This window comes from Scyliorhinus torazame, chromosome 10 (assembly GCF_047496885.1).
Source record: "Scyliorhinus torazame isolate Kashiwa2021f chromosome 10, sScyTor2.1, whole genome shotgun sequence".
In the NCBI taxonomy this organism is placed as follows: Eukaryota; Metazoa; Chordata; class Chondrichthyes; order Carcharhiniformes; family Scyliorhinidae; genus Scyliorhinus; species Scyliorhinus torazame.
The window spans coordinates 255,217,099-255,230,969 of NC_092716.1; the positions used below are offsets into that span (position 1 = coordinate 255,217,099).

Consider the following 13,871-nt stretch of genomic DNA (forward strand, 5'->3'; position numbering starts at 1 on the left):
TCATTGCATTCTGGGCATTTTGCTTTTATTGCTGTGTAAATAAACAAATAGCAAACTTTTCCAGCTAAATATAGTACTTGAGGGGAGGCGGTGGTGCAGTGGTAATGTCACTGGACTAGTAGTCCAGAGATCCAGGGTAATGTTTCCCCAGGTTCGAATCCCACCATGGCACATAGTGAAATTTGAATTCAATTTAAAATAAAATCTGGATTAAAAGTCAAATGATGGCCATGAAACCATTGTAGAGTGTTGTAAAAAAAAAACATCCAGTTCACCAATGTCCCTCTAGTAAGGAATTCTTACCCTCAACTTGCCTCTGGCCTTGCAAGCCACTCAGATCAGGGGCAAATAGGGATAGACAATTAGGGTTCTACCAGCGATACCACGTCCGATGAATGAATAAAAAAGACAACTGACATTGGCCGGAGAATTCCGGCCATTCGCTGGCGGTAGAATTCCCTGGTCCCGCCAGCAGGACACCTCCGCCCGCCGGTTCCTGGCGGCGGGCGTGCGCCCAGCATTCAATGGGAATTCCCAGTGGCAGCAGTCAATCCTGCTGCCCCGATCACTGCTTTGCAGACTCCTCACTAAAACACGATGAATTGACAGCCGTGAATTCGCAGAAATTGGCACACGGACCCCTCCCAGTTCATTACTGGCTCTGCAGTTTAATTCAAAAGATTGAAACTGTCAGTACATCATATTTATTCCAACTAAACAAGGTCTTCAGCAACACATTCACAAATTTGTCTGGGCCCATTTCGTTTTTGAAACATATCAACTTATCAGGTCAACGCTTACTGGCCAGATGTTTTGTTTGGCCAGTATCATTATACCTTCAGCTGGCATTTTGAAGTATTTAAATCGGCATCCTTCAAGCAAGGGCCACGCGCCAACTAAAATAGGTAGACAACAGATAATTTTGCTACATTAGGCACACTCATTAATATTAGCCTGCCTGGATGCAAGTCTACATAAATATAGTTTCATACAGAAGAAATGAGGCTGATCTTTTTCCGTTACGGCACTGTGATAGCTCCTTTATTCCAGGGGACCAGGACTAGGGTTATTGGGATTTATCATCAATGATATTTGAAGGGCAGCACGGTGGCACAGTGGTTAGCACTGTTGCTTCACAGCGCCAGGGTCCCAGGTTCGATTCCCAGCTTGGGTCACTGTCTGCGCGGAGTCTGCACGTTCCCCCCGTGTCTGCATGAGTTTCCTCCGGGCGCTCCGGTTTCCTCCGACAAGTCCCGAAAGACGTACTTGTGAGGTGAATTGGACATTCTGAATTCTCCCTCTGTGTACCCGAACAGGTGCCGAGATGTGGCAACTACGGGCTTTTCACAGTAACTTCATTGCAGTGTTAATCTAAGCCTACTTGTGACAATAAAGATTATTATCATAATACATTTATTCACAGCTCCCACTCGTGAAAGGAAAAGGCTAACGTTGGTTTTGGCTGGAGCAACTCTGTCATGAGTGATCGCTCTGTTTTTTACGCCTGCGCGAGATACTGTGCCGATCAGGCCGAAAGCAGGAGGCCTCGCTTTTAACCTATTGAGGAGATTTACAACATAAAAATATGAACATCCTTCATATTTTCCTCTTCATTGTCACAGTAAGCCACTATTGTTTTAAAAAAGTTAATATTGTGAGGAAGTTGGGGTGAAATAAAAAGTAACGAATTGGATTAAGAAAGAAACTGACAGAGATTTTGCTGCATGGAGAACTTGTGAGATGCGGATTAGGCTAGTAGCAGAGTGAAACAGACACTCTGTTCAGCAAAATGGAGACTAGCAATATAGGGACCGAGGCCATAGACACGTCCAGTCGCAAAGCGGAGCTCTCAGAGAATCAAGATGTGGCGCAGAAATCTGTCTGTGCCACACCCCATACGTTCTACTCTAAACTAGAAGAACAGTTCCCAAAAGAAAGCTCCACAGTGGTAATGATTTTCTGGATTTGGCAAAAACCTATGGGATGTTGTTTTGGGGAAGGTGTATTCTCGGAATTTAGGAAAGCACATGGATTTAGATTGTGGGTGTCGAGGTAACCATTATCGTAGAAGATAATTGTAAATGTGGTTCTTCATTGCCTTTCTTGTTTTTCTTTTAAATTTAAAGTGCCCATTTCTTTTTTTCCATTTAAGGGGCAATTTAGTGTGGCCAATCCACCTGCCCTGCACATCTTTGGATTGTGGCAGTGAGACCCACACAGACACGGGGAGAATGTGCAAACTCCACAGGGACAGTGACCTGGGGCTGAGATCAAACCCAGGTCCTCGGCACTGTGAAGCAGCAGTGCTAACCACTGCGCCATCATGCCGCCCCATCTGTTGCCTTTCTTGTTGTATTTCAGGGTTTAATAAACATTTTGATTTTTGAATAATTTACAAGACTTTCCTCACAGGGTTTCATCTCTTCTCTCTCAATTTTCCCCCCCCCAAAATTTCTCTTTGGGTATTTGGGATGCTTTCACATTGAATATCAAGGTGTACATAACAATATCTAAATGTACCAAACCAATATACCCAAAGACTGGAATGGCCATATACCAATCCATACTCAAAGAAAGGACAGGTGCCGAGACCTGGTTGGCAGGGTGCCATCCTGATGTTCCAAGAGTAGAATCAGGCCAAATATCTTATAGCTTTGACAAAGAATCATCCAGGCTCGAAATATTAGCTCCCTTCTATTTTTACAGATGCCGTCAGACCTGCTGAGCTTGTCCAGCATTTTCCATTTTAGTTTCAGATCCCAGTTCCTGCAGTGATTTGCTTTTATCTTACAATCAGATTCTTTTCTCAATCTTCTCTGCCTGGGGACTGTGCAATGAGAAAGTATTAGTGAACAATCCCTTGGGGAAGAGTGACCATAATATGATAGAATTCTTCATTAAGATGGAAGGTGAAGTAGTCAAATCAGAGACTAATGTCCTGAATCTAAATAAAGAGGACTATGAGGGAAACCTCTGGTGGTGGAATCTCGGAGAGGTTCGCACATAAGGTAGCTCCCGCCATCTTCCTTGTCTTTTTTGTCCTTTTTGCCCGGTTCCTGAGGGAGATTGGTGGATACACCCGACCCATCTAATCGGTGACCTCGGCAGGTGTGGCCGCTCCTAGCACAGTGGAAACGTTTACTGGGGCAATGGCACTCGAATTTGATAAGCAATTTGGTAAACAATTTGAAAGGCAAGGAGGGGAGATGATGGAAACCCTCAAGGCGTCTATTGAGACGGCGCTCGGACAGAAAAGAGAGAAGTTGGGAAGGATTTCAGAGGCCGTGAAAGAGCATGGAAAGTTGCTAAAGGGGCCGGAAGGGATTTTGTCATGGCATAGCGACCAGTTTGCCTCGCTGGAAGTCGGGCGCTGATGGTGGGGGAGAAGAATAAGGCCCTGAGGGCGAAGGTCGAAGACCGGGAGAACAGGTCAAGGAGACCGAACCTCAGGATCATGGGGTTGCCAGGGAGGGGAGTAGGGTGGTGGGGGAGGCGGTGTGGTGTGGAGGGCACCGGGGTCAACAGGGTACTTTTCCCAGATGTTTGCAAAGTTGTTGGGGGGGGGGGGGGGGCGGCAGAGGAGATGAACAAATGTCCCCTCCTGAGCTGGATAGGGCCCACCGAACACTCCGGCACAGACCCCGGGAGAATGAGCCACCGCGGGCGTTTTCACAGCTGCCAGAAGAAGGAGCGGGTCCTGAAATGGGCCAAAGAGAACCGGGATATGAAGTGGGACCAAAACAGCATCCAAATCTATCAGGATGTCGGGGCGGAGCTCGCAAAGAGGCGTGTGGCCTTTAATAGGACGAAGTCGGCGCTATCTAAAAGTAGAGCGTGTTTCGGAGTGGTGTGCCCGGCGAGAGATTGAGAGTTACGTATAATTCAAAGGATTGCTTTTTCGAGACGTCAGAGGAGGCAAAGGCTTTTGTGAAGGAACAAAGACTTGGACTTAATATAAAGGGTTTGAATGGGACTTTAGTGGGTGTTGATGGAAAAGGGTTGTTTGGGGATGTTTCAATGTTATGTATTTATTTTTGGTTATATGGGGTTTATTGTTCTGTATTGGAGTGTATATGTTGTAGGGGGAGGGACAAGGGGGTCAAACTAGTTGGAGGTAATGGTTAAGGCAACAATGTGAACAATATATGGCCCAAGGTGGGGTGTTGAGAATTGTAAAGGTTTTGGTTTTTGGTTATTCTTTCGCAGCAGGGAATGGACGGGAGAGCTTCCCTTTTGTCTTTGTTCCTTGGGTGTGGGCCCTGGGGGGGGGGGTCTGGGGGCCCGATGAAATGATCGAGAGTTTTATCTCATCTTGGGCAGCACGGTAGCACAGTGGTTAGCACTGTGGCTTCACAGCGCCAGGACCCCAGGTTCGATTCCCCGCTGGGCCACTGTCTGTGCGGAGTCTGCATGTTCTCCCCGTGTGTGCGTGGGTTTCCTCCGGGTGCTCCGGTTTCCTCCCACAGTCCAAAGATGTGCAGGTTAGGTGGATTTCCATGCTAAATTGCCCTTAGTGTCCAAAAAGGTTAGGAGGGGTTTTGGGTTACGGGGATAGGGTGAAAGTGAGGGCTTAAGTGGGTCAGTGCAGACTCGATGGGCCGAATGACCTCCTTATGCATTGTATGTTCTATGAAGGATTTAAGGGCCAATGTGGTGCTTTTACAGGGGAGCCATCTGCGGGAGAGGGATCGGACTAGGCTGTGGAAGGGAAGGGTTAGGGCAGCACAGTAGCGCAGTGGTTAGCACTGTGGCTTCACAGCGCCAGAGTCCCAGGTTCGATTCCCGGCTTGGAACACTGTGCGGAGTCTGCACGTTCTCCCCTTGTCTGCGTGGGTTTCCTCCGGGTGCTCCGGTTTCCTCCCACAAGTCCCGAAAGACATGCTGTAATTTGGACATTCTGAAATCACCCTCTGTGTACCCGAACAGGGCGATTCCCGCCCCCGCCGAATCTCCGGTGCCGGAGAATTCGGCAAACGGCGGGGGCGGGATTCACACCAGCCCCCGGCGATTCTCCGACCCGGCGGGGGGTCGGAGAACCCCGCCCCAGATATGGGAATGAACTCTACCACTAAGTCTGAAAAATTAGCAGGGCCAGATGCAGTCAACTTAAAGAAAATCATTTACAGGATGTGGGCCTCACTGGCTAGGCCAGCATTCATTACCCATCTCTAATTACCCTTACCCTTCAGAAGGTGGTGATGAGCTGCCTTCTTGAACCGCTGCAGTCCATGTGGTGTAGGCACACCCACTGTGCAGTCGGGGAGAGAATTCTAGGATTTTGACCCAGCGACAGTGAAGGAACGGCGATATATTTCCCAGGCAGGGTGGGGAGTGACTTGCGCGGGGGGGGGGGGGGGGGGACTTCCAGATGGTGGGGTTCCCAGGTATCTGCTGTCTTTGTCCTTCTAGATCAGGCATTTTCAAAGTCGGGGCCGCGACCCGCGGGTGGGTCGCAGGTGGGTGTCAGGAGGGTCGCGGAGCCGTCCGTCGCGACGCTCCCGATCACGTAAATGCGCGCACAACAGCCGACTTTTAACAATGCCGGCTACGAGCGGCCTTCAAAACGACGGCCGCGACCATATAAAAAAACCCGGCCGAGTTTGTGATGTTGCTGAGAATTTAGAGGCCCAGCTTATTTCTTGTTTAAAATCAGTGCAGGTGTTCTCAATACAACTGAATGAAAGTACAGACTGTGAAACGTTGCTAGTTTACGGTAGGTATGTTTGGCACAATGAATTTGTTGAAGATTTGCGGTGCTGCCTGACTTTACCAACCCACACAGCTGGCGAAGACATTTTTGAACCTTTGAATGGTTTCGTGGTTGGAAAGTGCGGGTTTGACTGGGTTCATTGCAGAGGAATCACAAGTGATGGAGCAACCAACGCGAATTGGGAATAAACAGCATTATCTGAAGAGAAAATATTTGCAGGGTTATGTGGAAAGGTGAAGGGAGGTGTGGGGGTGGGGGGTAAGAGAGGGCAGTGAGACAGAGGGTAGTGGGTGCCTGGAATTCGCTGCCGGAGGAGGTGGTGGAAGCAGGGACGATAGTGAAGTTTAAGGGGCATCTTGACAAATGCATGAATAGGATGGGAATAGAGGGATACGGACCCAGGAAGTGTAGAAGATTTTAGTTTAGACGGGCAGCATGGTCGGCACAGGCTTGGAGGGCCGAAGGGCCTGTTCCTGTGCTGTATTTTTCTTTGTTCTTTGAGACTAGGGGGGTTTGTCAAGCCCCAGTCCAAATAGATATTATGGCACTGAATGATTTCACTTTAAGAATACAAAGTTGTGGGTAGCTAGCTTATTCTCACCTCCACTGGGATATCTTTCACTCTATATAAATAAGTGAGTCCGATCAATTCCTATTACTTACAGCTGTGCTATAGTGGAACCATACTCTTGTGAATTGGGTCACGTGAGCACAACCATTCAACTGAATCGTTCTCCTCGTTCAACACACCCCAGTAAACCTCCATTTGCTTCCAGTAGCGGACACAAATGTCATAGTGGCCTTTGAAGTGAATGAAAGGGTTAGCAGCCCTGACCGGTAATGACCACCGGTAACCAGTAAACCCCGTACCAGCCTCCCCGAATAGGCGCCGGAATGTGGCGACTAGGGGCTTTTCACAGTAACTTCATTTGAAGCCTACTTGTGACAAGAAGCGATTTTCATTTCATTTCAACCCCAGCTGCTGCGGCCATGCTCCAGGAATAAATCCCGACCCGAGAAGATTCAATTTTACTGCAGTAGAACAAAAAGCTGAAGGATGCGCCTCTCAATGACGGGCGCGAATCACTGCATTCGTGTCGAATTGATATGGATCATCAAAACTCCTGACCAACTTCATCAAAATCTGTTTTCAAACACATCAAACCCCCAAGTGACTAGTCCGTCGAGCTAAAACTAAAAGGCAAAAACGTTTGTCGATGATTCCTGCAATGTCACGTGAAGGACAATGTGAAATTACAAATAATGTACAGCTTTGTTTGGGGGGGGGGGGGGGGGGGGGGCGGTTGTTGACAGGGTAAATCATAACTCGTGTCAAAGTTGAAATTCAGGCGAAGCATTAAAAGCACGATAAATGCGTGCAATTAAAATATAAATCCCCACTTTCAGAACGCGACACTGCGACTGTCGGATCTCCGGAGCCGGGAAAGAAAGGGCATTCATCTTCCACAGAACTCCATCATTCAACCTGAATTAATGGGAAAATGCTGAATAAAACACCATCACGTGCTGCTGCGCCTGTTACAGGGCAACATCATCTGCTGCCTGGATCTGGGCTGCCCGGTATATTTCCAGAAGGTATCCTCCAAGCTGGATGTAACAGGACCTGCATTATATCAGCGGCTGAGTACTGCAATTTGTCAATGTCATCTTGATCAAACATGAGTGATTTTTTTTTTGCAGAGCTATGCAGGAGTGCAGAGTCTTGCTGGGGCTTAGTTGCGTCACCCCACTGTTATCTTGCACCTTCGGCTGTACGTACACTGCACTCGATGTACTGCTGCATGCAGATTAATAGGGAATTGAAATTCATGAGAGGAAAAAAAGGAAACAGCAGCGGTTTGTTAAATTGACGCAGCAGGGGCAGCAAGGGCCGTCGCTTGTTCTCCCGGGCTGTTAGGGACCCTCACGTAAAAACCCTCTGCCGAAGCATCAGAGGATGAAAAATAGTATTACAGAAAACACTGCGTGCGCATCACTAAACAAGGGCGACTGGGATCTTGCTGCAAGCAGGGATGTAACCAAGGCATTGTGCAGGCAGGAAGCCAATGACGGGTGTAAAATCTCAATTAAATGCCGAATGCCACAAGAGACAATTTTAGGCTGGGAAAGGATACTTGCAGCACACGGATACAATTTGAAAGCCAGCTCTATAACTGTATCATGGGAAATGCACTTCGAAATTGGAAGATTGCATATTGCAAATAATGTGTTCACAAAATATTTAATGTACAATTTTTAAAAATGCCAAGGCAGCGAGGAACATTAAAACAGTATTATTTGCTTCTTCTGAACTAATCCTGACTGAATATTCATGTCTCAATATGGAATGCGGAATTCGATTCTCTGTCATTTCACAGGTTTAAAAATAGGCTCATGGAAACAATGGAATGAATTGTAACCAAACTAATTCCATTTGGTGTAACACCGTTTCAAATGACACTGTACCATATTTCACAACCAAATAAATGTTGCACTGTTTACCAGACATGTCATGATACACAAACAAATAATTCTGCTCACCAAGAAGAATATTGACAACAGCTTGATTACCACAATGTTGCAAATATCTGACTTTTGAATATCAGAAGGGAATGATTTTGGATTTTGCTTATTTGTTTGTGGGTATGGTTGGCAAGGTCATCTTTTGTTGCCCATCCCTAACTACTCCTGAAAGGGTAATGATGAGCTGTCTTCCTTCAGCCCTTGCTGCAGACACATGAATGAAATGAAATGAAAATCGCTTATTGTCACAGGTAGGCTTCAAATGAAGTTACTGTGAAAAGCCCCTAGTCGCCACATTCCGGTGCCTGTTCGGGGAGGCTGTTAGGTACACCCACAGTGCTGTCAGGGAGGAAGCTCCACATTTTTGACCCACAGACAGTGGAGGAATGGCGATATCGTTCCAAGTCAGGATGGTGTGTGGATGCCAAACTAATTCAGTTTACTTTGAAGGTGGCGCTTTTAATTGCAAAACCCGCTCCAATTTGTTAAATCTAAAACGGTCATTGCTTCTGTTAATTCGCATTTCTGCCTTGTAACAATGTGTTTCAATTAAAACTGCAGCTTTCTGCACGTAACTTTCGAACACATGTCACCAACAAGCCTTAACTCCACTAATGTGAAGAACTATCATCTTGTACACCCCAGGACATTTTGCTGTCATTAAAAGGTTTGTTCCTTAGTGCCAAATAATTGAACAAAATTTGCAGCTTTGTTTTTTAAATAATGAACAGTTAAAACATGTCGGAAACTACTGTAATTGTTTGGAAGTCAGAACTTGAGTATAGCCGAAAGAAGATACTTTTTGTCAAAGCTTTTCATCTTTTTTGGGGACGTCGCAGGCTGTGCCAGCATTTATTGCCCATCCCTAATTGCCCTTGAGGAGCTGTTAAGAGTCAACCACATTGCTGTGGGTCTGGAGTCACATGTAGGCCAGACCGGGTAAGGACGGCAGATTTCCTTCACTAAAGGACATTAGTGAACCAGATGGGTTTTTATGACAATTGACAATAGTTTCATCATTAGACTTTTAGTGTCAATTTCTTTTTTTAATTGATTCATATTTCACTATCTGCTGTGGCGGGATTTGAACTTGGGTCCGAGAGCATTACCCTACAGTTTTAGCTTACGAGTCCAGTGGCAATACCACTATGCCACAACCTCCTTGCACTCATCAGGACGCTCCCATGAATAAAATGGATGAGAAATCACCAAATTTATATTGTATGAGAAGACAGTGCTGATTGGTTGACAAGTGGACTCTGATTGGTAGAGACATTGCCATGGGGAATGCACCAGTTGATGGTAACTAACAGTTAACTGCCAAGCATTGTTTGAAATTTAAACCAGGCAGCCTGACCCTGATTGGGGATGAACTAGCTAATGTGTGACAAAAAAAAAAACAACTTTTTTTTTCCAGCAATACGCACTAAACCTTGTGTCGTCTGGCACTCTCCCAACTGGAATTTCAGATGTTTCCGTCATACAAATCATCACATTACCAACTGCAAGCAATGAAAATGTTATCAGGAAACTGTATCTGTGTACTGTATTATTTTACACCTTATGTCTTAATGCTCTGTTCAAGATTAGAAGGAAAAAGAATACGATTCTTCACCTTCGGAGTACTACATATCAGGTCACACACAGATATTGGGCTGTATTCTATTGAGAAATCAAACCCGCCATTAACTGGCAGTTTTGATTAACCAACACCACACATTCCCCATGCATTCAGGATAATAAGGATTTTTCTGTATTAAATATTTTCCTACCTTCATCAACCACAGAAGTTGAGGGTGTTACTTGTTCTAATATATGAATTTGAATACATGAATTATTGGAGAGGGGGCGGAATAGGCCGATCAGCTCCAGGCTGACCAGTCCCACAGCCATAAAGTGCCAAGAGTCTCATTAACGATGGCCGAGATAGACCTCTGCCCCTCAGTGAAAGTGCAATTGGCCAGGAGCTCCATCAGTCCCGGCAGCGCCAGCAAGGCATCAGTGGCCACTGCCGGGACTGCAGCTGAAGATAGGAGCCCAAGGCCGAGGGTCTTTGAGCAGGTAAGCTGAGGCCGAGGGTCTCTGGAGCAGGTGCGTCCGGGACCTTGGTTCAGGAGAGTTTGGGAGTATTAGGGAAAGGGGTGGGGTCGTGGAGGGGAAAGGGAGTAGGTTGTTTTTACTGGGAGGAAGGAGGTCGAGGGGCGACCTGATAGAGGTTTACAAAATTATGAGTGGCATTGACAGAGTGGATAGTCATAGACGCTTTTTCCCAGGGTGGAAAGGTCAATTTCTTGGGGACATAGGTTTAAGGTGCGAGGGGGTAAAGTTTAGAGGAGATGTGCGAGGCAGGTTTTTACTCCGAGGGTAGTGGCAGCCTGGAACGTGCTGCCGCGGGAGAAGGTACATCAGCAAAGTTTAAGAGACATCATGACGAATAAATGAATAAGGTGGGTAATAGAGGAATACGGATCCCAGCAGTGTAGCAGGTTTTAGGTTAGACAGGCATCATGATCGGCACAGGCATGGAAGGCCGAAGGGCCTGTTCCTGAGTGTTCTTTGTTCTATGGGTTAAAAAGAGCGAGCAATCGGCAAAGGGCAGCCCCTGAAGAGTGTTTCCGCCCCCTTCCATCCTGCCCTTTAATCAAGTAGGAGTACATGGTTATTATTGTAGGAGTAGATGGGTATTAATGTATACAACTGCTGTGCTCAGCAGATGTTGTGTAACTAAGTTAAAGTCTACAAGTTAACTAAGTTAAAGTGAAAAACAACACAAATTCAGTTACTGAGTAACCAACATCACCAAAAACACAATAAGTTGTATGTGATTAAGACATAAACCCAATCAGTGGGGAAATAAACCCAATCGGTGGGGGTAACATCCCACTGTGGCACTTTACAACCAACCCATATAAGGAACTGACACTCGCATAGATTAATCATAGAATTTCACAGTGCAGAAGGAGGCCATTCGGCCCATCGGGTCTACACCGGCCCTTGGAAAGAGAACCCTACTTTAAGCCCAAACCTTCACCCTATCCCTGTAACCCAGTAACCCCATCTAACCTTTGGACACTCGGGGGCAATTCAGCATGGCCCAATCCACCTAACCTGCACATCTTTGGACTGTGGGAGGAAACCGGAGCACCCGGAGGAAACCCACGCAGACACGGGGAGAACGTGCAGACTCCGCACAGACAGTGACCCAAGCCGGGGATCGAACCTGGGACCCTGGAGCTGTGAAGCAATTGTGCTAACCACTGTGCTACCGTGCCACCCTCTCACAGCCCTGTCCCTGTTGTAGACATTGAAGAGAAAGAAGTGGTACCAGCATGTAACATTGAAGACTGAATAAAGTTTTGTACAATTGTATCACAACTCCGGCTCAAGTCTCGTGAATATAACAATCATTTGAGGTTAAAATTGGGGCTTCCTGCTCGCTCCCGCTGCCCACACCAAATGTATTATGGCGTGGGCAAGGTTTTAATACGGCCAATAGGCTTGATGACAAGTCTAATTGACTCTTAGTTGGTCATTTTAATATGATGGGCAGGCTGCTGATTTTGGTGTTCTCCTGCCCCCGCCCTGTTATTTAGGGGCGGGTAGGAAGTTGGCGGGTGGGTACCTACGCCATTTTACATGTCCCTCCCACGGGAAACGTGTACAATTCAACCCAGGAATTCTGGCACGATTGCTGCCATTCACCTTGTCTCAATAAACTCGCCGACCCATCTGGTACAAAACACTGCAGGTCCCTGCCAGAGAAAGGGCCATCTTATACCTGTCACACACTGAGGACAGGGCTTGGCACAAATAATATTTCCCCACGACATAAACGATCGAGTTGGGCAAAGGCCTCAGCTGCAAAGACTTTCCAAAAAATGAATCCCCAAATGGGCCACTCGGAGGCTGGCCAAATGAGACTGACGATGGAACAAAATGAATGGGAGATTGACGCAGACAAGTACGTGATAAGCGTCCGCACGGGAGAGAGGGAGTGGGACAGACATAGTTGTGACCAACAGTCGAGGTTAATTGATAACTTTAATGCCATCTTATTGAACAAAGACACGAAATGGGGGTGGATTTAATGGGTGCCCTGATATATTTTCACACTATGGACGCCTGTAATCATGTAAGATAACAGATTTGTACAACTTTTACACCAAAGAGCAAGTACAATTTGACTCGTAAAGATGAAACACAATATCATTTAATAAATTGTGCATATCTATAAGTAGAAGCATCAATGACAAAGAACAAAGAACAAAGAAAAGTACAGCACAGGAACAGGCCCTTCGGCCCTCCAAGCCCGTGCCGACCATGCTGCCCGTCTAAACTAAAATCTTCTGCACTTCCGGGGTCCATATCCCTCTATTCCCATCCTATTCATGTATTTGTCAAGACGACCCTTAAACGTCACTATCGTCCCTGCTTTCACCACCTCCTCTGGCAGCGTGTTCCAGGCACCCACTACCCTCTGTGTAAAAGACTTGCCTCGTACATCTCCTCTAAACCTTGCCCCTCTCACCTTAAACCTATGCCCCCAAGTAATTGACCCCTCTACCCTGGGAAAAAGCCTCTGACTATCCACTCTGTCTATGCCCCTCATAATTTTGTAGACCTCTATCAGGTCGCCCCTCAACCTCCGTCGTTCCAGTGAGAACAAACAGAGTTTATTCAACCGCTCCTCATAGCTAATGCCCTCCATACCAGGCAACATCCTGGTAAATCTCTTCTGCACCCTCTCGAAAGCCTCCACATCCTTCTGGTAGTGTGGCGACCAGAATTGAACACTATACTCCAAGTGTGGCCTAACTAAGGTTCTATACAGCTGCAATATGACTTGCCAATTCTTATACTCAATGCCCCGGCCAATGAAGGCAAGCATGCCGTATGCCTTCTTGACTACCTTCTCCAACTGTGTTGCCCCTTTCAGTGACCTGTGGACCTGTACACCTAGATCTCTCTGACTGTCAATAGTCTTGAGGGTTCTACCATTCACTGTATATTCCCGACCTGCATTAGACCTTCCAAAATGCATTACCTCACATTTGTCCGGATTAAACTCCATCTGCCATCTCTCCGCCCAAGTCTCCAAACAATCTAAATCCTGCTGTATCCTCCGACAGTCCTCATCACTATCCGCAATTCCACCAACCTTTGTGTCGTCTGCAAACTTACTAATCAGACCAGTTACATTTTCCTCCAAATCATTTATGTATACTACGAACAGCAAAGGTCCCAGCACTGATCCCTGCGGAACACCACTGGTCACAGCCCTCCAATCAGAAAAGCACCCGTCCATTGCTACTCTCTACCTTCTATGACCTAGCCAGTTCTGTATCCATCTTGCCAGCTCACTCCTGATCCCGTGTGACTTCACATTTTGCACCAGTCTGCCATGAGGGGCCTTGTCAAAGGCCTTACTGAAATCCATATGGACAACATCCACTGCCCTACCTGCATCAATCATCTTAGTGACCTCCTCGAAAAACTCTATCAAGTTAGTGAGAGGCGACCTCCCCTTCACAATACCATGCTGCCTCCTGCTAATACATCCATTTGCTTCCAAATGGGAGTAGATCCTGTCTCGAAGAATTCTCTCCAGTAATTTCCCTACCACTGAAGTAAGGCTCAC

The 13,871-nt window shown here is 46.7% G+C and overlaps 1 protein-coding gene across 3 annotated transcripts in view; it reads right to left on the bottom strand.

The window, feature by feature from the left end:
• Positions 1–13,871, bottom strand: part of prmt3 (protein arginine methyltransferase 3) — a 306,241-nt gene that overhangs the window by 20,609 nt on the left and 271,761 nt on the right. The window lies entirely within an intron of this gene.